The sequence below is a fragment of the Mustela nigripes genome, chromosome 13 (genome assembly GCF_022355385.1).
Source record: "Mustela nigripes isolate SB6536 chromosome 13, MUSNIG.SB6536, whole genome shotgun sequence".
Classification (NCBI taxonomy): Eukaryota; Metazoa; Chordata; class Mammalia; order Carnivora; family Mustelidae; genus Mustela; species Mustela nigripes.
In genome coordinates this window covers 74572148-74600106 of record NC_081569.1, presented here as the reverse complement: position 1 = coordinate 74600106, position 27959 = coordinate 74572148, and positions in this window count along the sequence as shown.

The window sequence follows — 27959 nt, the reverse complement described above, 5'->3', positions numbered from 1 at the left end:
TTTTTTTTTTTTTGCCAAATGATATTCTAGGATCCAATGACACACACGTCAGAAAAAACGCCTGTATCTTGGAACTCGTAGTCTGAGAGACACAGATAAAAACAAAACACAGAAAAGTAATAAGATCAATGAGTAAATAAAACCTGGGTAAAGTGGTTAAGAGCAAGGTGTTTGCCTACTGACGTCATGCCCTGAATGTTTGCTAATTGTGCCCCAAACTGAATTCCCAATTTCCACTCACACCTCTTCCCCATTTGGCAAAAACTTGGCATTAACATGGGCATCTATTTTTTCTTACATTATCCATCCAGTTTATTGGCAAAATCCTATTCATCCTACAATCAAAATATTTCTAGAACCCAATCTCTTCTTACCACCTCCTCTGCTACCACCTTGGTCAGAACCAGGATCGTTTGGCTAGCCCCTAGTTAGTCTATTTTTTCCAAGTCTTGTTTCCTACCATCAATTCTTAATAGCAGCCAGAATGATCCTTCTTAAAACATAGGTTCTTTTGCACTGGTTGGCTCCTTATCACTCACTCGCTCTCTCAACTCCTTCAAGCCTCTGCTCAAATGTCCCTCTCTTGAGGAGGCCTGGCTTGCTATAGTCTCCCTGCTCAATTTTTTCCCACAGTACCTAACATCTTCTAAAATACTACATAGTAAACTTATTCGCTATATTTTTTGTTTATAGTTTATCTCCCTCCACAAGAAGGTAAGTTTCACAAGGGTAAGATTTTGGGGTTTTGTTCACTAATGCACCAACAGTGCACTAGTACTAGTACTAGTACTGATAGTACTCACAGCTACAGTTTCCTTAATATTTACTCCTTTCAGAAAAAGCCTCCTTTCCATCAAATTGAATACAGCTGAAGAAAATTTCAGTAAACTGGACATACAGATTGAAGCACATAGCAAAAGGGGAGTAGAAATTATGGAAAAGAGATTAAGAGTTCTAACGGGCACAATGAAAAGTGAATGTGTGAACTTAATTCAAGTCCCAGGAGGCACAGATACCAAAGAGGGGCAAAAGCAATATTGGAGGAGACAGTATCTAAGAACTTTTTAAAAGTGAGGAAGACTTCAAGCCACAGATTCAAAAAGCATCATACAACTCAATCAGGGTAAATATAACAAAAACCACACCGTGGCACATCATGGTAAAAATGCCATGAGCCAAAATTACAGAGAAGACTTCTTCTTTTTTTTTTTTTAAGACTTTACTTATTTGAGAGAGAGAGCATGAGAGAGGAGGTCAGAGGGAGAAGCAGACTCCCATGGAGCTGGGAACCCGATGTGGGACTCAATCCCGGGACTCTGGGATCATGACCTGAGCTGAAGGCAGTCACTTAACCAACTGAGCCACCCAGGCACCCACAGAGAAGAATTATTTAATCATTTTATTACTGCCTTGCAAGGACAGTAGCTAAGTATGGTTACCTTCCACTCAATCTTGAACCCCTTGTTTTACCTTCTGCATTTTCAGAATTTCAGTGAAATGGAATTTCACTGTGTAGTTTTCAGAAAACCATGTGCCTGAGACACGCAAGTATAGGGATAGAGCTCTAGAGCTCCTCCCAGGATAAAACCAGATTCCCAAAACATTAGGGACTTTGAGCACCATTTCTCATACTATTAACCCAAAATGGAGGTAAGTGCTTTTTTAAATGAATAAATGTCATTCACTTATAAAAGTTTCACTTTTTTTTTCCATAAAAGTTTCACCATAAATCCCATTAATCTTCCTCTGTGAAATTCTGCATAAGTAGTGGAGCCATCATAACCTAGTTCTTCATTATTAGAGGACACTGAGCCAGAGACAAGGGCAATGCATCCAGATGCCTGGCTTCTCTCTGAAGCATCAATGAAATAATGGAGGAAACACTTGAAAAGAAAAATTCCAAGTAAGTGGGTCTATTAGGCTTATCCTAATCTTAGGAGTATCTTTTAAATACTCAAGTAAATTTTTAAACGCATGTTTCTGTCAGCTCAAGTTGAAGGGGAATAGTAGCTTAAAGGCATTTTCTCAGATGTTTAAGAAAAAGACGAACCATCCTATCCATTAACCATCAGATACTCTTTTGTAAAGATTATTTATTTATTTATTTGACAGAGATCACAAGTAGGCAGAGAGGCAGGCAGAGAGAGAGGGGAGGAAGCAGGTTCCCCGCTGAGCAGAGAGCCCAATGCAGGGCTCAATGCCCCTTGCTTGATGCAAGGCTCGATCCCAGGACCCTGAGACCATGACCTGAGCCAAAAGCAGAGGCTTTAACCCACTGAGCCACCCAGGCGCCCCTTTCAGATACTCTTTTAATATAAAAATGAGCTCCTCTGCCAAACCATTGAATCAAATATAGGGGGGCCCAATTTAGTGTCAACAGATGTTCAGGCTTGATTATCTGGAGATGAGAAACTAATACATTCCCTGGCCCAAAGTGTGTGTTAAAGAAGTAGAATAGTGAAAATCTTTGGAGAAAGGATGCAAAATGCTAATTTGGGGGGTTTTGATAATCTTACAAAATAGCAATTCTCCAGAGAAAGTGATTACATTCTCTCCTTAATGCCTGCCACCCTTTCCTTGGAGATTAGAAACAACATGGTGGCAAGAATGCCACTGTCTTTTGATAGTTGTCAGAAGTCATTTTGAAGACTTTCATCTGGCTCTGGGAAAGCCATCTTGAAACGGAACTAAAGAGAGCATTCAGGATTTAATGACAAAATTGCTTTGTGCTTTAGAAAGAGCATTATGGAAACATGTAAAATTTTTTCTCCAAGTGACAGAGCTGTCATCTTAGTCAAATCAATGTGGCATCATATTAGACAGTGAGATAGAATGCAAAGAAGCAGAGTGGAAAAGTTATCCAAGGTCATTTTAGCATTAAGGTCGAAAAGGAAATTATATGGATTACAGCCCTGGCGGTTGGGAGGGGGATGTAGACTCATACATTATGTTGTGTCCACATGGAGAGTATGGTCTTCAGATAACAAACCAGTCCTCAGATTCAACCTGAGCCAGCTCCCAGGTGTTGTCTCGGGCTGAAAACTGGATGGAATTTCACTGTGTAATAGGAAATACAGGTGACAGGGCTGGAAAAGTATATGAGCAAAGGATGGCTTTCAGAGGCAAAGAGTCTTGAGGCTATTACTTGAAACAGCTTTAACCTCGCAAAGCCACATAAGTATGATTACATTATTTTTGTAATATTAATTGGCCTATTACCATGCCACATGCCAGACATTGTTCTAACTTCTTTACATTAATTATCTCATTTAATCTTTACAACAACCTATAAGACAGGTACTGTTACTGTCCCAGTTTTGCAGATGAGAAAACCTGAGGTTGATTTACTTGCCCCAACTTATGGCTAGCAAAAGAAGTAAGACCTAAATCCTGGCTTATCTGCATTCTAATGTATGTGCTTTAAACACTGAGTATCCCACCTCCTACTGGCTTCCTAAGCATTGTCAGAGTGCTACTCCTTTCAATTCCTATGTAATACAAAGTGTGCTCCACCATTTCCTGAAATCAGTGAAACAATATGTCCACAAGTTAGTGTCTTCCCCGCCACCAAGATAGCCATCCTGACATGCCAAAGTCAGATGTCAGGCCAAAATGCAGAATCTACAAGGAAATATTCAACAAATATTTCTCTCAATTCCTCTACCATCTGAGGATCCCTTGGCTAGACCAAGAAATTAAAAAGTTGTTAGAATGTGGAGAGGAATTCTCTAAGAAGAGATCACTGAGAAATCGAAGCTTTGAAACTGAACCCCTGAGATAGGGAAGCCTAGAAGCTGCCTGCCTCCCTATTTCGAGCCTACTGAATACCAAGATTTAACTGAGCTACACTGAGAACCTGATATAGGTTCCATTTTGGGAGGGAGGGAACACACTGGAGATAGGCTTCTGCTTGCTAAATAACTATACTACCACCCACGCTGAAGTCAGTTGTGTAGGGTCTTTCACATGGACCAAATGGAGGCCGCATGGAGAGTTGGACTGGCCCAAGAGGACATCTAGGAAGTTAAGGGGACTCTACCATTAAGAGCTTGTGTATGAGGTGGCAGGAAAAAAATTACCCTCTCTGAATACATTTTTAAGAAACTATTGAAGACAAAAATCAATTGGTTTTGATTCATCTCCCATGAATTGTGTGTTTGTCATGCCTTTTTTCACTAGTATCACATTCCAATGGAGCATGTTGGGAATGAGGAATACAGTTGTATATTCAAGAATATGAGCTCTGAGACTTTTAAGGTTCTCTAAGAAGGACATAAGCCCTTTTTATAAAAGGGTTTTAAGGTTTTAAATTTCTCTAAGAAGGATATAAACCCTTTTTATAAAAAAAACTTTTTCATCCCCTTACATTCTTCCAATCTCATTGGCTTAGCCTTAGCTTCCCATTACAGACAATGGGATTCACATGCAAGAGATGACAGCCTTCCAAGGGCAATGAAAATAAGTGATTATCCTAAAATCAGCCTGCCATTCAACCTCTGTCACCCTAAAAAAGCATATTCACTTCTAAAAAATAAAATAGGATCATAAAACAGCATTTACTGAGTAGTTACTATATATAAGACATTGTACTAATTGCTTTACATGAATTATCTCTTTTGATCCAAATAATGCATAGGTATTTTTTATTGTTTAAGAGAAGATATTTATAGGCAAAAATAATATCATTAAATAGCATGTATTCAGAGAGAAAAGAATATTAAGTTTTGCCTAGGTAAATTAGAGGTGACATTAGAAAGAAATATTTAAATAACACCTTTATTTATGAATATAAAAGAGATACATGACTATTATATAACCCTTGGAAAATGTACAAACTGTAAAAAGTAAATGTACATTTCATTCATTTTCTTTTTACACAGATGCAATCATATGGTATATATGATTTGGTAAAGTGTTTTTTTGATTAACCTATCATGTACATTGCCTCCATAATTAAATATTTATTCAAACATAATTTTTAATGAATTTTAGTGTTCTAGCCTGTTGATGAATAAGTTATTTTTTAAATTTCATTCTATTATTTATTTTCAAATTCCTTGTTAACCACATCCTTTTCTCACTCTCATAAAGTAGCATAAAAATTCTTGAAGGAAAATTTTTGTGTGTCTGTCTCATTATGGAGAAAGTAGAAGAGCTCAGCTCAAGTTATGCTGGGTAATAACCACAAAATTTGGTGACGAAAAAAAACAAGGTTGTGGGGCCTAGTTGGTTTACTTGTTTTATCATTGACATTTCATGCCAACAATCAGCTTATGGAGATCAAATAGAGCTCGGCTCTATCACCTGAAGCAAGGCAGGAGGAGGACCTCTGTCAAAGTCATTATTATTTTTACATCAGAGGGAAGGGAAAGATGGCAGAACATGCAATGGTTCTTAAAGCTCCTGATAGGAAAATTGTAGGCATTACTTCCACTCATATTGGGGGGGGGGGGTTATGGAGAGGGGCAGAGGAAAAGAGAAAGAGAGACTCTTAAGAAGGCTCCATACCCCACACAGAGTCCAACATTGGGCTCAATGTCACAACCCTAAGATTATGACCTGAGCTGGGAAATTGAGTCAGATGCTTAACTCACTGAGCTACCCAGGACCCCTTCTACTCATATTCAGCAAGTCACACAGACAAGACTGATATCAGTAAGAGGGGAAGAATAGTCCTCTATCAGGAGTAAGACCTATAGGGATCGTCCTGGATGGAGTGGCAGCAATTACTTTAACAATAATACAAGCTGCCATAGGGAGGTAATGGCTGATCTTAGTCTAAAAGGGTGAGAGGGATTTCTTCAGGTAGGGAAAAAATAAGGGAGGAAGAAGGAAGAAGAACATTCTAGGGAGTGGGGGAATCATGTGAAAAGGCAATGAATTCTGAATAACACTTGTCTCCGGAACAGCATATCCCAGCATGGCTGGATATGTGAATAGCATTTAATCAAAGGTTAGTAAGGTATGTAGACGAGAAATGAGATCAGAAGTAGAGGGCTTTTTTGTGTCATGGCATCAGTCAGGGTCATTCAGATGGACCAATTAAATGGTATTATTGAGGAGAGTTAAATAAAGGAACTATTCACAAATGTGTGAAAGAAAGTTTAAGGGAAGACCAAAAAGATAGTGGAATAATCTGAGAAAAGGGATTGCTGAGACGTCTCACCACCTCTAGGACTAAAAGGCAAGGGAAGAGAGTCATTCAAAGAGGTCAGGAGAGTGGCTGTTTGAAGTAGAGTGCCATCTCTCAGACTAACTGCCTATAAGAAATTCACGACCCAGCAGGAGCTGTGGTCTTCAGGAGAGTGCTACAGGCACCTGTGAAAGCTCTGAGGGACAGAACAGGATAATACCTGCCTTCACTATCCTCCTATGCACTCATCTTCTGCCAGGGCCTCCCTTTGGCTAAGCCTCGTAGAGATCAGAGAAGTAAGGGCCTATGGGTGTAGGCCTTAAAGTTCAGATTCCTGTGCAGAGACAGCACAGTGGCATTGCAGAGAAAGAAAGGTTCTGGGGGGCAAAGAGAAACATGGACACACAATGGAGTCATTCTAAGATGAGCAGTATACGTAAAGCTAATGAAGGAATTGACAGCTAAAATGAATCAAAGGGGAAAATTCAAAAAATACTTGAGTGTAAACAATGTAGAAACAACTGGACCTGGAGGGTAGTGAGCAAGCTGGCAGTATAGGAAGAGAGCAGATTACCAGTGAGGAAAGTAAGATGGGGATAAAGCAAGAAAGTCAGGTTGAGGACTACATGGAACTCGAGATGGAAAAGTCCAGAAGGTAGTTAGAAACATGGGTCTGGCACTCAGAAGAGAGAGGGAGATGGATTAGATTTGAGTATCACTGACAGCTGGCTGTTATAATGACTGGATAAAAATTTCCAAGGAGAGCATATGGAATGAAAAGAGGGCAGATGAAGCCATTGGGATAGGAGTTAACCAGAACCAAATATCCTGTGCTCCATCAGAGACTCCCAGGAGACAGCTGTGTCACTAACACAGTATGAAGATAATAATCTCAGAGAAACAGTGTCAAAGCCCAAACTTCACACAGGTTTTCAGCTCAATGACACGTATTCTTTTTGGGCAAGGAACTCCAAACTCTGCACCTGGTATAAAGTGGTTCCTGACTGGTAGGAGCCAACCCACATTCTGTCCATAGAAAGACACCATCATCCTAGGTCTTGGAGGGTCACCAAAAGCTATTTTCCAAGGACACTGAGCAAAATATGGTGAATGAAAATGAGACACAAAAGGAAGCAAGATAGCATATAAGAACCAGCAGAAAAAAGGACAAATAGAGACAGACACAGAGTCAGAAAACTGGAATTATCAGTTATAAAACAACTATGTTTACTACAATTAAAGAATTACAAGGCAAACTGACATGCTTAGAAAAGCAAAGTCAAATGGAAGATACATCTAGGCTTCCAGACCAGCCTCCAGTGTCCACTGGGCATTTACCAAGAGCCTCTCTGCTGGGGAGAGAGGCTCCCCAGCCCACTACTGGGATCTCTGATTCATTGATCCAACCAGAATGCAATCAAAATCATATTTCCAGTAAGTAACATCAGAGATTCTTTTGTTCTCTGACACTGTTTACAGTCCCCTCCTGGGAGGACCTTTAACTCACAAGGTTCAACGGTCCAGCATCCATGAGCTGCATTCTGTCTCTCGATGGACACAGAAAAGTATTTTATTCATGATGGACAGCCGCCCAACTTTAGGATAGCTTAAAGGCAGCCATGGAAAAAAGAATAACTTCCAAATTTCCTTTCGGGTTCACAAGGCTGCTTCAATTTAGAGGTTGCAGCAGGTATAGTCGAGTAAGTGTTTTTCTGCATGCAACTTTATTGTCCTTCCAAACAAGAGAAATCCTTTCATTTTCTGTCCATAGTTGACTCTCAGAGTGGTGGTATCAATTTTATCTTTTTTAATTTGGATGAGAATCACAAAGCCATGATACATGTCAGGCACTCAATAAGTATTTATTGAATGAATTTAAAAAAATGTTAATGGATAGAGGCATTTTCAAGAAAGTAAGGAAATTGCATCAATAGTTGGTAGCCAGATACTGTTTTAAATCAACCTACTTTCTGAGCCATTTTAAGTTAATTGTTACCCAAAACTTTAGTCAATGCCATGAGAAAATATTTTGCCAGTAACTGTACTTTTGAGAAATTTCAAGTAATCATGGGCTCATGGAGGCAACAAATGTAGGCATTTTGGTCCCAAATATCACCCACATTTATGTTTGCTTACTCTATGTATATTAAAATCTTACTGGGAAACATAAGCACTAGACATCTGCCTCTGAAAAGAATGTCAACAAAAAACACTGTTTTTTTTTTTTCCTGGCCTGTGATGTTCCATTCAGGACCCAACAAAAGGCTGACATATCGAAACATAAAATTGCTTTGAAATGTTGTGGAAAATAAATAAGAACTGTCTTTTCATCATTTTTTTCCTGTTGACACAGATTATACAAAATGAAGTCTACATGGACAGTCTATTTTGTCTTTTTTTTTTTAAATCTTCAACAATGTTTGATTATAAGAAAACTCTAAACCCTTGTCCCATCCCCACCCCACCCCCACTACCACCAAAAAATTTACTAAAATAAGATCTGGAACGTTTTTGAATGAACAATATTTAATATCAGTTATCTTAGATGGTAAACAGTTCATGCAGAGAGTGAAAAAGAGTCAAAACAGCAGGTCCTCTCAGAAGAAAACATTTCTGGAATAGTCTCTGGAGATTCTGCCAGACAGTGACCCCAGGAACATGGCTACCACAAAATTAGAAAAGCTTACTGAGGTCATATTAAAGGGTGAGGGGACAAGCAGACACGTTTCTCTCTCCTCTTTCTCAGAGAGAAATCCAAAACTAATAAAAGAGAGCATGGTAGTGAGACAGTGTAAAAAAGTGGCTAAGTGGAAGTCTCAACATCCATACAGAAAATGTAAAATGAGGGGCAAGGGTTTAAGATTTGCTGAGAGATGGGTAAACCAACATCGACATTAGGGGTAAAAAAAGCCAAATTTTAAATAATGCATTGGTTGAAGGTATAAAGAAGTGTGTAAAAAGATATATACCTGGAAAGATACAAATTTCTACAAACAAATGGTTAGTAATTCGGGAGATAAATAGAATTATATGTGTTTCTTCACTGAATTTGATATTCACGTAAGTCTACTGATCAGACCTTTATGAACACAATTTGAGAAGTATTGAAAACTTTGAGGTCACATGGACAATTAAAGGGATGAAGGATAAAATCTTTACAAAAATGCTAAAGAAATCTGTTGATATTTTCTTTGTTCACAAAGGACTGTTGTTTAACTAGAGCAACTGAATTCAACATCCTCTAAGACGACAGCAGAAGATGGCTTCAGCTACATTATAAATACTTCAGATTTACCCTAAAGTTTCATGTCCTGGGGAGATTAAGAGGCTGAATTGTTAAAATGGAGAACGATGTAGAATTTTCTTCTGTGTAAATCTTCCAAATTGCAATAAAACACACAGTTTTAGCAGAATAATAATAACCAGTGATCCACTTACCTGGCAGTGAAAAAAAAATCATGGGCAAATAAGCAAGACTTTACCAGATTAGGATTCATTCTAGATTTTGTTGTGAAAGGTTCCATGTGATATCCCATAAAAACATAGTTTTCCCCATGATATCATCCTTTACTTCACCAACACTTAACTATTTATGACCTTGTCATCATGTCCCTAGAATCTTTTATAACAGTACTACTTCGTAAAATAATTAACCCCATAGATTACCCTTTACACACGAAAGTCATCCTCTTTATTATGGAAGTATAGTTGACACACCATGTGATGTGAGTTCCAGGTGAACAACGCAGTGATAAAACAACTCGACACACATTGCTATGCTCACCACAAGCATAGCTGCCGTCTGTCACCACACAGCACTATTACACTATCGCTGGCTACATTCCCTATGCTGTACCTTTCATCCCTGTGGAAGGCAACCTTTTAATTTTCTCAAATTTACTTTCTTAAAATTTCAACAAGCGCCTCCTTCTTCCTTCTTTCGGGAACTTGGGTAGCACATGGTGGTTTTTTTTTAGCCCTCCGTTGATGCTGCTCACTAATATAAGATCCCAGTCAATCTCCCTCTAGGTATTCACCTTTCTAAAAGAAATTAAATTTAAATCTCTCTTCAAAGACTATTTCCCCACCCCTACTCCATCTTCTCTGTCATTTTATTTTCTCTAGTCTGAAGCTTCTAAATTAAGATGCATTTATTGCCTTCGTCTTCTGTGGGACAAGTTACTGAGCAATGGGATCTGGAAGAAATGCAGTGGGCTCTGCAGAACTCTTCCGATTGGTGTCCTGTGTGGTATTTTCTAGATACTTTCTGCATGGAGAGAATCTAAGAGGTGTTCTCCTAGCCTAGTTTCCTTCCCAGAGAAAAATAAGATGCAAAGGAAGACAGACGGAACCTGTGACTTGTAATCATCTTTTTGTCCCCAGAGCCTGCATACATATCTCCTGATAATAATATCTCACCTTTATGGAAAGAGTCTGTGTGCCAGGATCTTAGCTGAAAGCTTTATACTCATCATCTATTTAATCCTCATAACAACCTTATGGGGTAATTATAAGAGTGGCTGACATTTATCGAGCCATTTATATATGGCAGGTACTCTTTTAAGTGCCTTACTCATACCATCTCATTTAATCATTAAAACAAATACGTGAAACAGGCATTTCATTAGCTCCATTTCTAAGGTGAGGTCACTGAAGCTTAAAGAATAAGGTTACACAGTTAATAATGGAGCTACCAGGATTGTAACGTGAGTGCACACTATTAACCACTACACTACAATACACTGTCTCATCTATCAAATAAGTAAACAAACAAACAAAGGAATGAGTCATGAGTGAATGACTGAGTAAATAACTAGAACAGACAACTTGAGCCATAGAGAATTTGTGGGCAGGCATTGTAACGTGTGAAAGTTGGATTATACCATCAAAGCTGGATTATACTACCATTCAGGGTCCTTTTAGTTCTAGATTTCTGTGAAATTAACAGCCCAAATACATCAACTCAAAAGCATTTGCTACTTTTAAGATTTACAAGACCTAATCAAATTCCTGATTTTTTTTTTTTGCAACATTAACCATCATCAGAACTCTCTACAAACACCAGTTAATAAGCTTTGTTAGTCTTTGTCTTCCCGATGAAAGGAAACAACTGGTCCTAATCAAGCAATACAATAGTGAAATTCTCAGCAAAGCAATGTTTGCTTATCTGTTGTTTCAGCTTGTATGATCCTGCTAGGAAGAACTTCAAAACACAACAGAAATCAGAGGGGAAGTGTGTGTGGACAGAAATAAACGTTTAAGAAAAATATGGGAGTCATTATCAGATCAATGTCTAATAAGCATTCCTTTTACTCACTTTTATTTGTTAACTCCCTAAGTGTCAGTTTATTTCAAAAATACACTGTAGAAGTAATTTTATTATCTAGCTCCATGTGAAAAGAAAACAAAAAAATCAATGTGACCTTGAGATGATCTAAAGTAGCAACTTGAAGATGTAAAGGAGAATGTCAAGCATGGCTAACTTTCTTAATCCCCATTTTGAGCACAATCGCTGGATTTCTGAGCTACCATCTCAGCATAAGCCTAAACTTCACTGAAAAGCCTTGAGAACCTCTCATCAGAAGCTAAGTTTACTGTGCAGTATTTTGAGAAACTAAACTTTTAAACAACCATCTTCAGATTAAGCAGCTAATTTGTTCTAGATTCACCCAACCTTCCTGCAGGTACAAAGAATCGGAATGTAGAAGGAAACCGGATTCTTTTGTGCAAAACACATGAGAAAACAGTAGACATTCTTGAGGTCTCTGGCCAGTTAATGGCAGAGACAGAGTTTTCTGTTCTTGGAATCCCCTGTGCACTCTGTGGCACTACACTGACTGTATTAGTCAGGGTTCTGGATTACAGAAACAGAACAAAAAAATATATATATATATATCTGCTGTTCTTCAGGGGAAGGGCTCCAGGGACAGGCAGCAATGGTCTGGGACAACATCTTGACAGCTCACCACTGCCAGGAGGAACAATGGGCCCTGAGGATGTGCGTGGAATAGTGTGTTCAAGTTGCTATAGGCTTGTACCTTGGCAGACATCAGATTGGGACACCAGGGGACCATGCCCTAAGCCGCTGGCCTCAGGCTCTTAGAAGGTAATAAACTAGGCAGCTGGCCTGCACCTGCACAGTTCACTCTCACAGTCTGGCTCCAGTCAATCCTGCCATTGGTTTAGAGCTTGGTCCTCCACATCTTGCTGGACCCCTGTGGGGGGCAGAGGGGCATCAGTGCACTGTGACCAACTATGGCCTCTGGGGAAGCACGGAGGAGGACTATGCTTGATCCGTGCCCTGTGAGCTGGACTCCTTACGAGGAGACTGGGGGAGGAGCCTGTAGCACCTGGGCACCGAGGAGTTTCTCATCCCAGCACTCTTCCATCAGCCCCTAAGAAGTCTTCAAGAAGTTCTTCAGCCCCAAGAAGTCCCCCAAGATCAGGCTTCCTCTGAAGCCTGGAAGAGTGGCTGCAGTGGCAAAGCCCCAGGCCTGATCCTGCTGTCTTCCAAGCTGCAGCCTCGTGCTCAGCATTTCCAGCCCATCCTCTCCCTGGCCTCTCATCTGGCCCCACACATAGCCCCCACCATCACCACTGGAAACCACAAAACACACCCTACAGGCCTCAACTGTACCCTGTTTCGCTTTCTGGGAAGCCCCACACTCCCTGGCCTGCAGGTATCACTCATCATACTCCAAAAAAAGAGGACGTTTCCTGATGAAGAGTCTTGGGGAAAGGGGCCAGCTCCCCCATCACAGGGTGATGGCTTTTGGGTGGGGGCAGGCAGGAAAAAAAAAATATATATATATATATATATAATTTACAAAGAAGATTTATTATGAGGGATTGGTTCATACGACTATGGAGGCTAAGAAGTACTCTAATCTGCCGTCTGCAAGCTGGAAACCCAGAGATTAAAACCAGATAAATTGGTAGTGTAATTCCATCCAGGTCAAAAGGCCTGAGAATGTGCAGAGGCAATGCTGTGACTCCCAGTCTGGGGGCTGGAGAAGAGATGAGATATTCCAGCTCAATCAGTGGGGCAGGGAAAAAAAACAGGTGAATTCCCCCTTCCTCAGCCTTTTAATCTTTTGTTTTACTCAGGTCCTCAGTGAATTGAATGATGCCCACCCACACCGGGGAGGGCAATCTACTTCCCTGAGTCCACCAATTCAAATGTCAGGCTAACACATAAAATTAACTGTAACACTGACCCTCCCCTTCAGTTCTTCAAGACTTCAGGCCAACCAGCACCTCCAGAGAACAAAATCACTGGCAATAAGCCAATAACTTGGCACTCGAAGTTGCCAGAAGAGAGTGAAAAATGTGCAGAACTAGCTCATCCATGCACCTATTCCATAAATATTTGAGAAACAACCATGTGTGAGGCCAAGCAAGGCCCAGAGAGACAGGAGTGGATATGCCTCGGCCAAGATCCCTAAGGAATTACGCTGACTAGGAGATAGACTTTTTAAAAGAAGGGGGAGTAGTCTAACACTGTGACCAAATGTGCAGGCATGCATTTATAGAGTGTCCTATCTGAATCACTCACTGGGTTAAGCACCTACAGACACTTCAGTGACCAAGAGACATAATCCTTGGTCTCAGGAAGTTTATAGTCTAGCTGGAAAATCATACTTACAGTAGTCTTAACCTAGGCTTTATGATTTGAACTGCATTTTGATTTAATTTTTTTGTAATCCTATGTATTTTATTTTGTGCACTTATAAAAACATTACCCTGAGATGTGGTCCCTGAGGTGTCTCCCTAGACTGCCAAAGAGGTCCTTGATACCAACTTTGGGTCTGTTAACTCTGCAACATGAAATAGAGAAGGCACCCTTAAACGATTCACGCCTTGTCCATGGTAACAGATACGTTCTCACAATTAAATGCTGGAATTTTAGATAGATAGATAGATATTATAAATATGTAACATATAAATATAAATATATATATGTATACACAATAAAATATATAAATCGAAAAGGGTCTCCAGGTACCAAACATTAGGCCATAGGCATCAATATATAATCACATACACAGAAGGTCACTGAAGTCCAATGTCAGATCCCCTAAGAATGATCAAGAGTATGAGGACAGTGAGCTAATGGATGACAGGAAGGCACCCAGAGCACTGAGAACAGCCAGCCTGTGCCCCCTTGCAGCAATCTCGGCTGCTCCCCTTCCTCTTACCCCAGTTTCTGTCACTTCTCATGCCAATTAGGCAGAAATGGTGAGGATTAATCCACTGTGTCATAGCAGCAGCTCATTGCTCCTCCAAATTAGTAAAAATGAGAGCTGACAGTCCAATATCATTTTCGAGATGGAAGGGACTTTCAAAATCATGTGGTCCAACTTCATTTCATAGATGAGAAAACTGAAGATTAATAAAATTATGTGACTTACTCAAGGTCACGGAGCTTATTAGGGAAGGAGCTGGACCTAGAATTTAGGATTCCTAACATCCAGGAAATTGTTCTTATCACTTTCCTTAGTCCTTCATCATGGAAAGGTCACAAATATCAGTACAGATATTGTCAGTATAGATATATTTTAATTGACTTCAGATATACCAATGTGGACAACACAAGGTTGGAAGAAAAAAACAGGGTAAACAGATAATAATTCATTGTAAAACAGAAGCTGAAGCCTATAAAACTGACTTCAGATGCATGAATGCACACACATAAACCACTGTTTTTGTCTGACACTTTATTTTAAAATCTGTTTTTTTGAATTAAATCATTAAGTGCTTACTAAAATTATCTTCACCTCTAAAAAGCATCCCATTAGTGGGCCCAGCACCTCTGCATAACTCTCTCATGATAGACTCCACTCCTGCAGCTCAGTTTTGATGGTATAATTTCCATTTTCATCTTCCAAACAAATGTAGTGTTGTCATTCTCCAAGGTTCTCCTGGCTCTTCTCCAAGAACTACTGAACTCTGACACCAGCAGAATCTGAATAGATCCCAATACAGTAGACAAGAGGGAAGTGATATTCGAGACTCCTATAAATTGCTTCTCCTCCTGTCCTTTAAAAATGAATAAAGATGAATTGGATTCTTTATCTCCTCCAGACAACTTTTCAAAGCCAAAGAAATTTTGATTTATGATATTCCTCTGAACGTCAACTTTCAGAGCCTCCTACTCATTCATGTTTATAACTTACTGGCGTAACACCAAGTTCTCTCTATTTATCCCTATGCTGTCCTGTATTGTACTTCAGGACGGGTATGTGAGTGGTCCCCAGCATGGTACATGTCACCGTGCATCTGCCACATGTAGCAAAGGTAAGTAATGCTGCCCAAAGTGGTGTCCTCAAACCAGCACGGTCATCGGGCCCTCCCTCAGTACACAGCATACTCAAGCAAAACACTTGCAGACATTTACCTCCTTTTGCTCAACAGCCATATGTTTTAGTTGTGGAGATCTAAGTGACAAACATGAAGATCTTTATCTTTTGGATAGCTTCCCCCAAACATCCTGTCATTTCTCAAGTAATATTTGTGAAGAGTTGCAAACCATGTCAGGCCTTTTATATACCTTATGGATCCTAGTTGCTATTATTGCTATCAGGGTAACTTAAACATCTCTTAGAACTGGGCAGGCATGGGGACGCCTGGGTGGCTCAGTTGGTTAAGTGACAGCCTTCAGCTCAGGCCATGACCCTGGAGTCCTGGGATCACATCCCATGTTGGGCTCCCTGCTTTGCAGGATGTCTGCTTCTCCCTCTGACCCTTCCCCTGCTTGTACTCTCTCTCTTTCTGTCTCTCATGTTCTCTCTCTCAAATAAATAAATAGAATCTTAAAAAAAGAAGAAGAAGAAGAAGAAATGGGCATGCATGACAGTGCATGAGTCATTTGTAAGCACAAACTTCAGAAAATCTCACTTTGAGTCTTTCATTCAGCCATCTATCTCTTGCTGTCCAAATGTTTTGTAATGTACCATGAACACAGGGCCATAAACGAATTTCTTATCTAGACTCCTGTCTGGCACCCAACATGGTATTTAGCGTTCATGTATTTTGTTAAATGGGAGGAAAAATGCTAGAAAAGAAGGGGTGGGGGAGCCTCATGAAAAATCTATGTTTGACTAAGGCTAAGGAAAACAGAGAAAATCTAATACGCCTTCTCTGAAACCTTTTTAAAATCCCTTTCTCCCAGAAGAGGTAAAATTGACCATCTTTTTGGTGTGGCACCAATCTCCATTCCGTACACTCACATACAGTGCAAATCTCATCCTATGTCAATTCTTTGTTCACACTTCTGTCTTCTCTAACAGATGAAAAGGATGTTGGCTCCACACCTGTGACCACCACACCCAGCACTTTGTGTAGCATATAATAGGCGCTCAATAAGGTTTGCAAGTTTGACGTTGAATGAATGAATTTGCAAAAGCTGGGAAAAGGAATAATGAGAAGAGTAAAAGAGACATATATAAGTATTAAAGTAAAGACAGAAGGTGATGGATAGAATAAAGAAATGTGAGGAAAAAAACATGGGAAGAGGAAAACTGATGGTCGTTCAGCATTACCTGACTCTGTGTCAAGTGGCTTCTGTGAAAAGAATGTCACAGGTCCGGGCTAGAGGTGAGCAGACTGACAGAGAAGTAAGCCTCCCCAAATTTCTAGTGCTGCACATTTGTTGTCATCAGAATGGTCTGAAAATGCATGATTCTCTACTCCCACCCCTCCCCCACCCAAGACTAGGGCACAAAAACTCCAAAACTGCATTTGTTCTCTGCGTCAGTCACATGTCCAAAATTATTTGGTGCACCACGTTCCCTCAGAAGCTACGGTACAAGATCTATGGCCTTTGTAATGACAGAAGCTAAAGCTGGGTGGGAGAGACCAGCATTGACAAGAGAATCAGAGAAATACAGTAAATCTGTCACTATGTGAAGAGTTATCAAGAGTAAAACATGGCTCTGGGCACCTGGGTGGCTCAGTGGGTTAAGCGTCTGCCTTCAGCTCAGGTCATGATCTCAGGGTCCTGGGATAGAGCCCCACATCGGGCTCTCTGCTCAGTGGGGAGCCTGCTTCCCCTCTGTCTCTGCCTCTCTGCCTACTTATGATCTCTCTCTGTCAAATAAATAAAAAAATTTAAAAAAAAAAAGATTAAAACATGGCTCAAGGGGAAAACAGAAGAGAATCGGACCCAGTCCGCAAAGGAAGGCTTCCATGGAGAAACGAAGCTGGTGCTGAGCGAGGAATAAACCAGAAGGTTTGGGGGAGAAGAGCATTCCAAGAAGGGGGTACCAGGAGCAGTGCGCAGACCCCATGGAGGAAGTGAGTATGAACGCAGATTAAATTGCCTTATAGACAAGATTTTAAGAAGGTCTTCCTCTTCCATTTGCAGTATTAGCTTCAACAAACTGCAAATAAATATAGTCTCCCACTGTGTTGACCAGATGCCTCAGAAAAGATGAGACATGAGTGGATCTCACAGACCTTTAGAGGAAGACTGTCAGCAACATTGTCCAGTGCCTGATCTCCTATTTCATCTGGCTGACTTGCCATGCATCTATGGTCTGGGGTTTTTTAGTTTGTTACTTTTTTCCACATAAAATAGAAACCCTACAGCTGTTTAAACCTGTTCTTTTTTTTTTTTTTTTAAGTTAATGTTATACAGTGAATATCTCTTCAAGTCAAATGTGGGTTGTCAACATTCCTTTGAAGTGTTAAAAATTATCCCATCATAGAATCCTATCACAGATTCTTCAACAAGACCTCAGCTGTTGGACATGTATAGTGTTTTCAATTTTTTTAAATAAAAACAATACTGAAAGGACGTGTTTTTTAACTGTCCTTAACCAGTTTTTGTAAATGGTACTGGGATACAGTATCCAGAGTCAAGCAAACCTGGTCCAATGTCTGGTTACACCACTTAACAGATGTGTGACCCAGGCGACTCAGTAAAATTCAGTTTCCTCACCCATAAAATGAGGATTCTAACAGGACCTATCTTACCAGACTGCTTGGAGACTAAGCTGAGATGATTCAAGAAAAGCACACAGCAATATGTCTGACTATAAAAAGCACTTAATAAATAACACCTATTATTTTGAGGGAGAAAAGTTTTATGGTTAAGACTTTTGATATATTCTGCCAAATGGCCCTCCAAAAAAAAGGCATGTGAATTAGTTTGTTATCGGCCACATGTGAGACAACCCAAGGAAATACATTCTTTATGGAGCAGAGATTCACTACACCTTCACTTCTTCAGAGAATTTCTTACAGAAAAGGTCTAATTTAAAAGAAGTAGCAGACACAGTTGGTGCTCTGCTGGGTCTCATTGGATTCCTTCACCATGTTCATGTTCATTGGCTACCAATGTGCTTTTCAACCCCAATGGCCAGCTGTGAGTTTGTTAGGCTTCCTTCAGGCTGCTGGAATGTGCTTTGCTCTGTGCCTAAGGACAGCAAAAAATGCTCTGGGACTCATTCCCCACACCCCAGCAATAGCCCTTAACCAAAGGCCAACGTGTAAGTGTATATTAATACTCAGAGTCCTTGCTCCCTCCTGGGGACAACTCTGAGCTACAATCTCCACTGTCTTCAAAATGTTCCCATGAGCCTGAACAGGCCCCTCTCTGTGGGCCTCATTGCATAACCTCCTTCCTTTCCCTGACCCATTCTCCATGACTTCCGCCATCTTTTTCTGGGAGCATTTCCTAATAAGTAACATTCACAGAAATCCCCATGTTGCAGTTTGCTTCTGAGAAACAGGAAAGTCAACTTTTGCCCTCTTCGGTGTAAGAGTTTCAATATAAAATCTTTGACAAACTGTTTTCTAACAGAAAGCAGCATGTAATTTATTTATTTTGGGGGGTTTTGCATAGAGCAACATTGTTTCAATTTTATCGGGAAAGGAAGAACTGGCCAGCAGAGTAGAAGAAGCAATGCAATCTGTGTTTTAATGAAAAGTGTGCTGAGGTAGTGAGTGCTCAGGTACCCTGGACTCTAATCTTAGTCTGATGACTAGCTGTGGGATCCTGAGCAAGTCACTCACCGTCACTAGGTCTCTGGATATCTACTGATATTCTCTAGGCCTGCAGAGTATCTACTGAATATATCTGGGCTCTTTCATGTCTTTGAAAATATTGCTACCTGGAAAGGCAGACATCAGATTGGAGCTCACGTACACCTTTAATCCTTACCTTTCAAATTTCTTTGAAGATACCCACCCTTCTATCATGGGCTTCCTCATTCCAAGCTCATTTCTCTTCTGTCATGGCCTCTTAGGGAGGCCCGCTTTCCAGCCTTTGATGAGCCACTGAGTCTATCCCTGCTGCTATAGAAAATCCATCACTCGTGCCTCCCCCACCCCCCATGAATTTCTGACTCTTTCACTCAATATATTATCAACCATGCGGCTTTGAAGCTTTAATATTCTCAGCAGAGCAGGCATGTTTGCAGTAGATCAAAAAGGAGAGAAACTGGATCTACATCACTTATCCTCTCATTTGTACAATCTGAGTAAGCAGGACCCTCTGAGTTCAGAGAGCCCAGAGTGGGAGAAGAGACAGTCCTGAGACTCAGGACTTGTGTCCTCCTCCTGTGCACAGAAGAAGGCACAATGTATTAATGAGGAACCAAAAGGCCTGGGACAGTTCAAAGTTTTCTCTGAAAGGCAGCAGGCTCCATAGTTTTCTCTCACAGTGAAGCAGGCTCCAATTATTCTGTGAACAAATGGATTGGGAGGGTTGGCAACTTCTGGCTGAGAACAAGGTCTTTAAAAAGAAATGAAGCCAATACCAATTTAAGCAAAGACTTAAATCTCAAGACAAAGCACTGTATACACCTTAAAAGACCATAAAAAAATTTTACAGTATGATGATTTCAAAAAGGTGGTAAGGATGTTGATCAACGGAACTCTTTTACACTATTAGTAAGAGTGTCAATTGAACGACCACTTTGGAAAATATTATGCCATTACCTGCTGAAGTTGAATATGCATATTATGTGGCTGTGCTCTTAGATGAACAGGAAAAGAAACCCTTGATCATAGAAGTGAGAAACAGGGAATGACACAAATGTCCAAATGTCCTCTGACAAGGATATGGATAGACAAATGAATAAATTAGTACATTGCACAAGTGTCTATTCCTCAGTAATGAAAATTAATGAACTGCTTCAAATGAAGCATCAGAAATAAATCTTTAAACATAATACTTAATTTAAAAAAAAATCATAGACTAGTGACCATGCCACCATTTTTGTAAAGAGCCAAACCAGACATTGAAAACTAAACAATGTATTTTTTCTCTTTTAAGTAGGCTCCACGCCCAGCATGGAGCCCAACCCGGGTCTTGAACTCACGACCCTGAGATCAAGACCTGAGCTGAGATCAAGAGTCAGACATTCAACCAACTGAGCCACCCAGGGACACCTAAACAATGTATTATTAAAGAATACCAACAGATGTGACCTAAAAAAAAATTAAAAAAAAAAAGCCAAAAAATTTTAAAATAATCATTATCTTTAGGTGGGAGGTGGGCAGAGGCTAGAGAGCAGCATGTGTTGTTCTAGTTTTTCTATGGGGTCTGGGGCTCATAATTGTTTCCTTCATTATTATGCCTTATCATCCTATTATTTTGGAAGTATCAAATGTTATGAAAAAATAAATTTTAAATCATATAAAGTTGCAGTGAGAATGCAAGTCAAAAAAGAGAAGAGGGGCGCCGGGGTGGCTCAGCCTCTGCCTTCAGCTCAGGTCATGATCTCAGGGTCCTGGGATCAAGCCCCACATTGGGCTCTCTGCTCAGCGGGGAGCCTGCTTCCTCCTCCCTCTCTGCCTACCTCTCTGACTACTTGTAAACTCTATCAAATAAATAAATAAAATCTTAAAAAAAAAAAAGAGAGAGAAGGAAGGAGAGCAAATGGCAAAATGGACTCCTTTCTTAGTAACCCAAAGCATCCGTTCATGTGTTACTCTCCAAAGTTATCACCATAGTCTGATCCATATGGGACAGTCAATATCACACTTCCATTCTTTCATATTTAGATACGGAACAATCATTCCTAGCCTCCCAAATTGACAGACTTCCTGGAAGATTCAGTGGGATGGTAATACGAATTGGCAAACCAAGAAACGTGTCACAAGTATTATGCAGAATTTTGCTCATCTTTCCAAATCTACCTCATGAGATGTGAAATGACAAAGCACTAGAAACATGTACTGGTATTTGCTATCACACTGGCTTAGCACGTCACAGAGATTGCACAGACTGAGGTTTGCTCTTTTTTTCTAGGGCTTTGTCATTCACATCTGTGAAAGCATACACCCACTCGCCTTTATGATCTTTTTAAAAGTAAAATTCTGTGAGGTAAAATCAAATGATAGAGGTAATTTGGAAATTCATGGTTTTATAATTCCTATTATCAGGTACCAGGAGCAAATATATAACTTCCCCAGGGTATTTGTTTATAACATCAAGAGGTAAGAATTCAAAAAATATCAAAATACATTTTGAAATATTTTCCAAAAAGTTTGCTTGATGCAAAAAAATTTAAATTAAAATTAAATTTTAATTTTAATTTTAAAAATTTAAAGACAAGCTAAAGACATATTGATCTATATGACAGTAAGTCAGTCAACTGCTTTCCTTTCCCCACTAAATGAATTAAATTATTTTACATGACTGACCAATTGAACAGCGCAGTCTCCATCTCTTTGCTTCTAGTAACAGCCCTGCATGACAACAACACCCTAACCAGGGCTACCAGAACGATCCATTCTGAGTTCGCCCCAAACTTACTTATCATTTTATTATTTATAAAATGATTGGGTTACTAAATAATCACACAAAATATCTCATTTAGGAAGATGAGAATGAATAATCAGATGGTAAAGAAGAAGGGCCATGGAGGAGTTTTATGACTTCCTTAAAGTCACATGAGGACAAAATAGATTTTGAAAAAGAAAAATAGATTTCCTAACCATCTGTAAAATGAGCTATATTTCCAAGGTTACCTGGACTTCTTAGGTCATAAAAAAAAAAAAACAAAAAACAGTTACCATTAGTGTATTATTTTGTACTGAATTTCTGTTGTATCACCTCATGACCAGTGTAGGGAGCAACTCTCTCTCTCTCTCTCTCTCTCTCTCTCTGCTCTAGTTCGTGTGCTGATTCACCAGAAGGAAAATAACTTCATCCAAGCCCCATCTCCTGATTCAGCCTAGTACAGAAGCTAGACATCTCCCTCCATTCCATCTATGAGAAGTAATGAGCAGGCCTGCTGTTAGCAGCCTGAAGCTGGTTGGCAAAATGTATTGGCATCTCTTAGTCAACCTAGTTTTAACTATCTGACATTCTAAGTAATAGGTCCCAGCATGTAAGCTCTAGGTTTTAATGTAAATGTGAGAAAAAGAGGACTCCTGGGACATAAGCACAAGCCATGTTCTCCAACTCAGTTTACCAGAGGCCTTGTATTTTCAGGAGCGTGTAGCTATAATATAAGGGGGATGTTAATCACTTGCCAATGTCAAGGGTGTCCAACCTTTAATTCAGGACCTTCTCCCCCAGTTACAAATACAACATCCTATTTTTCTTAGACATTAACAACAGGAGTATCCGCACTGGGCAATATAATGAGAACTGAACATATTCTTATGGGACAGACTGGTATTTGTCCTGCTGGCCCACCACAAGCAAAGTCCTACATCTAAATGCAGTCTTACCAGATACTATGAGAGCAACAGCTGAAAGAAGTCTTGGGTACAGAGAATAAGAGGTACATCACATAAAGACTAAGGGATCTGCAAGCGAAGATCTAGCTTCCATATGGTCTTAGGCATTTGTCTGATGTCCCTCACTGCCATCTTTCCCAATCCTTCCATTTGACTCCCTCTATACTCCTCCCCACCACCGCCCCCTGCCACAAGCAGACTTTCTCTCCCTCTACACTACCCCCAACACCACCCCCTGCCACAAGCAGGCTTTCTCTCTTCTCTCTTCTGTTGCTGCCTCAACAAAATCCCCTCTCCTAGGGGTCTGGGATGTGGGTGTTGGAGGCTAATGGCTCACTCCTGAATCCTGACTCTCTTAGAGCTCCCTGGGAAGTAACACAACACCCTCACAGACAATGATTGATGTGTTGTTGCTGGACACAGTAAACTCAAGTTCATCTCCACTAGGTTCATTTCCATCAGAGAGTTTTCATCAACTCTAAAGTTCATTGCCATCATTTCCATCTGAGACCATACTTTATCTGAACCCACATCTCTGCCTATCTTCTCCTGCCCTATTCTGCTTCCCTCACTTTCTTGTAAATTTCTCCTGAGAGCATTCTCTTGTTAAAATCATTTTTATAAAAACTCCCTTCCCACGCTCTGCCTCCAGAGGACTCAATCTTAAGACATTTCTCAAGCAAACTTCCCAGTATCAGCTCCAAGGCCACCAGGATGTCTCACTAGTAATCATCTTTCTTCTTTTCTAAAGGTAAAAATGGTTTTGCCCCCTCCCCCGCTTTGTCTTGCCTTCTTCTCTCTTGTCCATAAGGCCCATTTCCCCCGTATTCCCTCTCTAATATTATTCATCTCTATTCTATTATTTTCTTCTTCTTCCAATGGTCAATATACCTATAGAGCAATTCATTAGCAATAAAAGATCTAGTTCCATTTCCCTGAGGGCAGGAAGGGCTTTATCTTCAAATGGGCCAAAAAACTAATGAAATATCTTTCAGTATCATCATGAGATTTCAAATTTAAATAAGTTGTTTTGTTTTAATCAGCTGAACATAAATAATACTGGCTGGTAACTTTTTCATAAATAAGTACAAATCAACTTCAGTAATGAACATGAAAAAAACACAGATGAAGAACATTTAGAAAAGAAAGTAAGTTTACTTGCAAAAATTTTACAGTGGAGTTTGAGCTTTAGAAAAACTAACTGACCATATTTAAATCAATAAACAGGCATTTAGGGGCGCCTGGGTGGCTCAGTGGGTTAAAGCCTCTGCCTTCGGCTCAGGTCATGATCCCAGGGTCCTGGGATCGAGTCCCGCATCGGGCTCTTTGCTCAGCAGGGAGCCTGCTTCCTCCTCTCTCTGTCTGCCTCTCTGCCCACTTGTAATCTCTGTCAAATAAAATAAATAAAATCTTTAAATAAGTAAATAAATAAACAAACAGGCATTTAAAGGGGAAAATTGATAACATAATCAAATCTTTTTTTTAAAGATTTTGTTTATTTATTTGACAGACAGAGATCACAAGTAGGCAGAGAGGCATGCCGTGGGGGGGTGGGGAGGAGAAGGTTTCCCGCTGAGCAGAGAGCCTGATGCGGGGCTTGATCCCAAGACCCTGAGATCATGACCTGAGCAGAAGGCAGAGGCTTAACCCACTGAGCCACCCAGGTGCCCCAATATTATCAAATCTATAAGAGTTAGTCTTTTCATGATAGAACTGTTCCCTCACATGACAGTTATATCAGTAAAGGTAGTGACCTGTCAATATTATAAAAGCCACAAAGAAAGTTGGTTTCATCGGGAAGCCAGTAATTTATTGTAAGTGGACTTATTTTATTTATTTATTTATTTATTTATTTATTTTTGGGGATAGAGCAAGAGAGGTGACCCTGGTTTACTGCTGTTGCTATTGTTAGATGTGACAGTGCACTTATTCACAACGAGGCAGTGAAAGCTGGTTAGCTGTGTTTCACACAGGCTGTTCTTTGTATTTCATAGAGATGAATTTGCAGACTCCAAAAAGAGTGGGATATTAATCTCCTTCTTCCAAAGACCCTGTTTTTAATAGTTTTTCACTTTTTCTTGTGCAGTTTTCTGCAAAGACTTTCATTTGTTTGGTTTTAGAGAAAGATTTATTTTAAGAAGTTTGCTTATATAATTATGGGGGCATGATAAATCCAAAATAGGCCAGCAGGCTAGAAACCCATGGAGGAGTTGCAGACCGAGTCCAAAGTCTGCTGGCAGAATTCCCTCTTGCTCAGGGGAGGTCAGTCTTTGCTCTATGAAGATCTCCAGTTGACTGGATGAAGCCCACCCATGTTATGGAGGGTGGTCTGCTTTACTCAAAGCCCACTGATTTAAATGTTGATCTCAGAAGAGGAAAAAAAAAGAAAAACCACCAGCACTAAAACGAAACAAAAACAAACAAACAACACCTTCAAGAAACATCCAAGATAATGTTTGATCAAATATCAAGCACTGTGGTTCAACCAAGTTGACGTAAGATTAACCATCAAAATTACATTGGCAAATTCTAAGTTCCAAGGATTTTGCCCATTATTTAGGTTTTCAGAAAGGAAGATATAACCTATTCATTTTTCTAGAGCAGATCAGACCCAACATGTCTCAGTGCATTTCTTCATAACCAAGGGATCACAATCCCTTAATTTAGTTAATTTAGTAATTTTTTAATGGAAAGTTTCTCTTCTCATTGGTTGATATGGCTTTAACTTCTATAAAAGATATTCCCTTCTCCGGTATCAGAGTTCCTATTCAGGGAAGGTGGTAGAGTTAGCTTTATGACAAAACTCTTAAAGAAATTAAAGTAGTTACTGGACAGGTTTTCAGAGAGTGCCACATATTGACTCAGAAACTATATGCAACATTGTTAAAGGAAAGATGGATGGATAGTCATGTTAGTGGATGCCAACAAGAGCCCAAAGACAGATTTGTCAAGACAAGTGACTTGGGGGGCAATGCTGGGTGGCTCAGTGGGTTAACCCTTTGCCTTTGGCCCAGGTCATAGTCTAAGGGTCCTGGGATGGAACCCCGCATGGGGCTCTCTGTTCATCAAGTAGCCTGCTTCCCCCTCTCCCTCTGCCTGCCTCTCTGTCTCCTTGTGATCTCTCTCTCTCTCTGTCAAATAAATAAAATATTAAAAAAAAAAAAAAAGACAAGCGACAGGGAAGCATGATTTCAAAGTAAAGCCCTAAAGATCCTTGTTAATAGTGAAAGGAAAGAGACACTCTTTGTAGGGGTAATGTATAGAAGGGAGAGTTTGGAACAAAGTGATGACAGATGACTAGGTGTAAAGTCTGGAAAAAGAATATATTAAAGAAATACCAGGAAATATGTTGCCTACTGCTAAGGGTGAGCTTTTTCATATTCTCTCACTTGTGAGCTTGGATCACTAAGAACTTCAGCATCTGTTCATGGGCAGTAAAGACTCCAAACATACGAGTCATCTTTCAACAAAATATGTGATACATCAGTAGTTTTCAACCTTGCTTACACATTAAAACCAACAGGAGCAACTTAAACATCCTTGTGCTAAGGCTACAGCTCAGTCCAATTAAATAGAATCTGTGATGAGACACAGATATCAACATTTTTAAAACTCCCTAGATGATGCCAGTATGAAGCCAAAGTTGAGAACCGTTTACAGGTATCTAATGAAATGTGCATAAACAGACCAGGAGATACATAAAGCTGTAGACATGAAAGGCAATAGACATGAATTCTGGAAAAGTTTGAGGATTTTAAGTATAAAAGGGGGGGAGTTGCACATTTTTCCAGAATGCCTGGGTCACAGAGAAGAAATAAAAAAGGCTCTACAGCTCAGTCATGCAGTGATCGCAACATAGGTAGGGTCCCGGAATACGGCCTCCATCTACTAAAGACATACCGAAAGAGCGGTATTTGGATATAAAACACTGACAGGACTCAAAGCCATGGGCTACAAAAATTACTTAACAAAGAGGCAGGATTTCAGGTTCTAGACATTTGGTTTTGCTGTCTTTCCCAACTCACACTCCTAAAAAGGATGGCACAGGTAAAGAGATCCTGCGGGGGGGCTTTCTCAGGGCACCCTCGATGTCCCCTTTCCTCGGGCTGTAGATGAAGTGGCTCAGCATGGGAGTACTCACAGTACATACCACCAAGGCCACTGTACCCTTCCTGGGGGGAAGCTGAGACAGCCAAACTAAGGCAGCTCCAAAGCCTGTTCCATAAAATAAGCAAATGGACAGGGGAGAACCTCAGATGGAGAAGGCTCTGTATTTCCCACTTGCTGATGGTACTCTCAATACTGGAGGAAACTATTTAAGGTGTAAGAGTTAAGGACCACTGAGAAGAGATCACTACTAACTACAGCACCAATAAATACAGCAATATGTTGATGGTGAAGATGCGAGAAGAGACAGGGTCAAGAAAGCGAGAAGGGTCACAAGGGAAATGAGGAATTTCTACCTCGCTGCAGAATGTAAGTTGTGATACCATCTAACTGTGCTGCTGGGATCCCAAAATGCAGATTGATAAAAGGACAACAGAACCCCAATGGGGCCACAAAGGTGGGAATTCATGATGACGAGAGGGTGCACGAGGTGCTATATGGCCACAAAGTGGTTAAAAGCAGATTGTCCAAACATCCAAAGAGAATTTTAAAAGACATTTCCATCAGGCAGACTGCATCTGAGATGGCTCCGTGGTGAGTTTGGATGTCTGCAATCATCTTTGGGATTGGGTTGGAGGGGAAACCAATGTCAGCCAAGGACACATTAGAAAGTGCACAGAGATGAGGCAGGAGTCTGGACTGACAAAATGATGAGCAGTTTTCCAAGCACAGTCACCAAGGACATGGTCCGGAACAGCCAAAAGAGGAGGGACTGCGGTTCCAGATCATGGGAGAGGCTTAAAGGAGAAATTTCAAGACATGTGTTAGATAGATTCTCTGGTCCCAAGTGGCTAGGATATTTTCCTCACTTACTCATTCTCCACTATTCTGCCTTTCTTTATAATAGATCAAAGTTCCTGACCTAAATCATTTTTCTTCTCTCTAAAGAAATTCATTTAATATTTTTTTGCAAGGCAGATCTACCTGCCACAAATTCAATTTTTGTTTGTCTGAGAAAGTC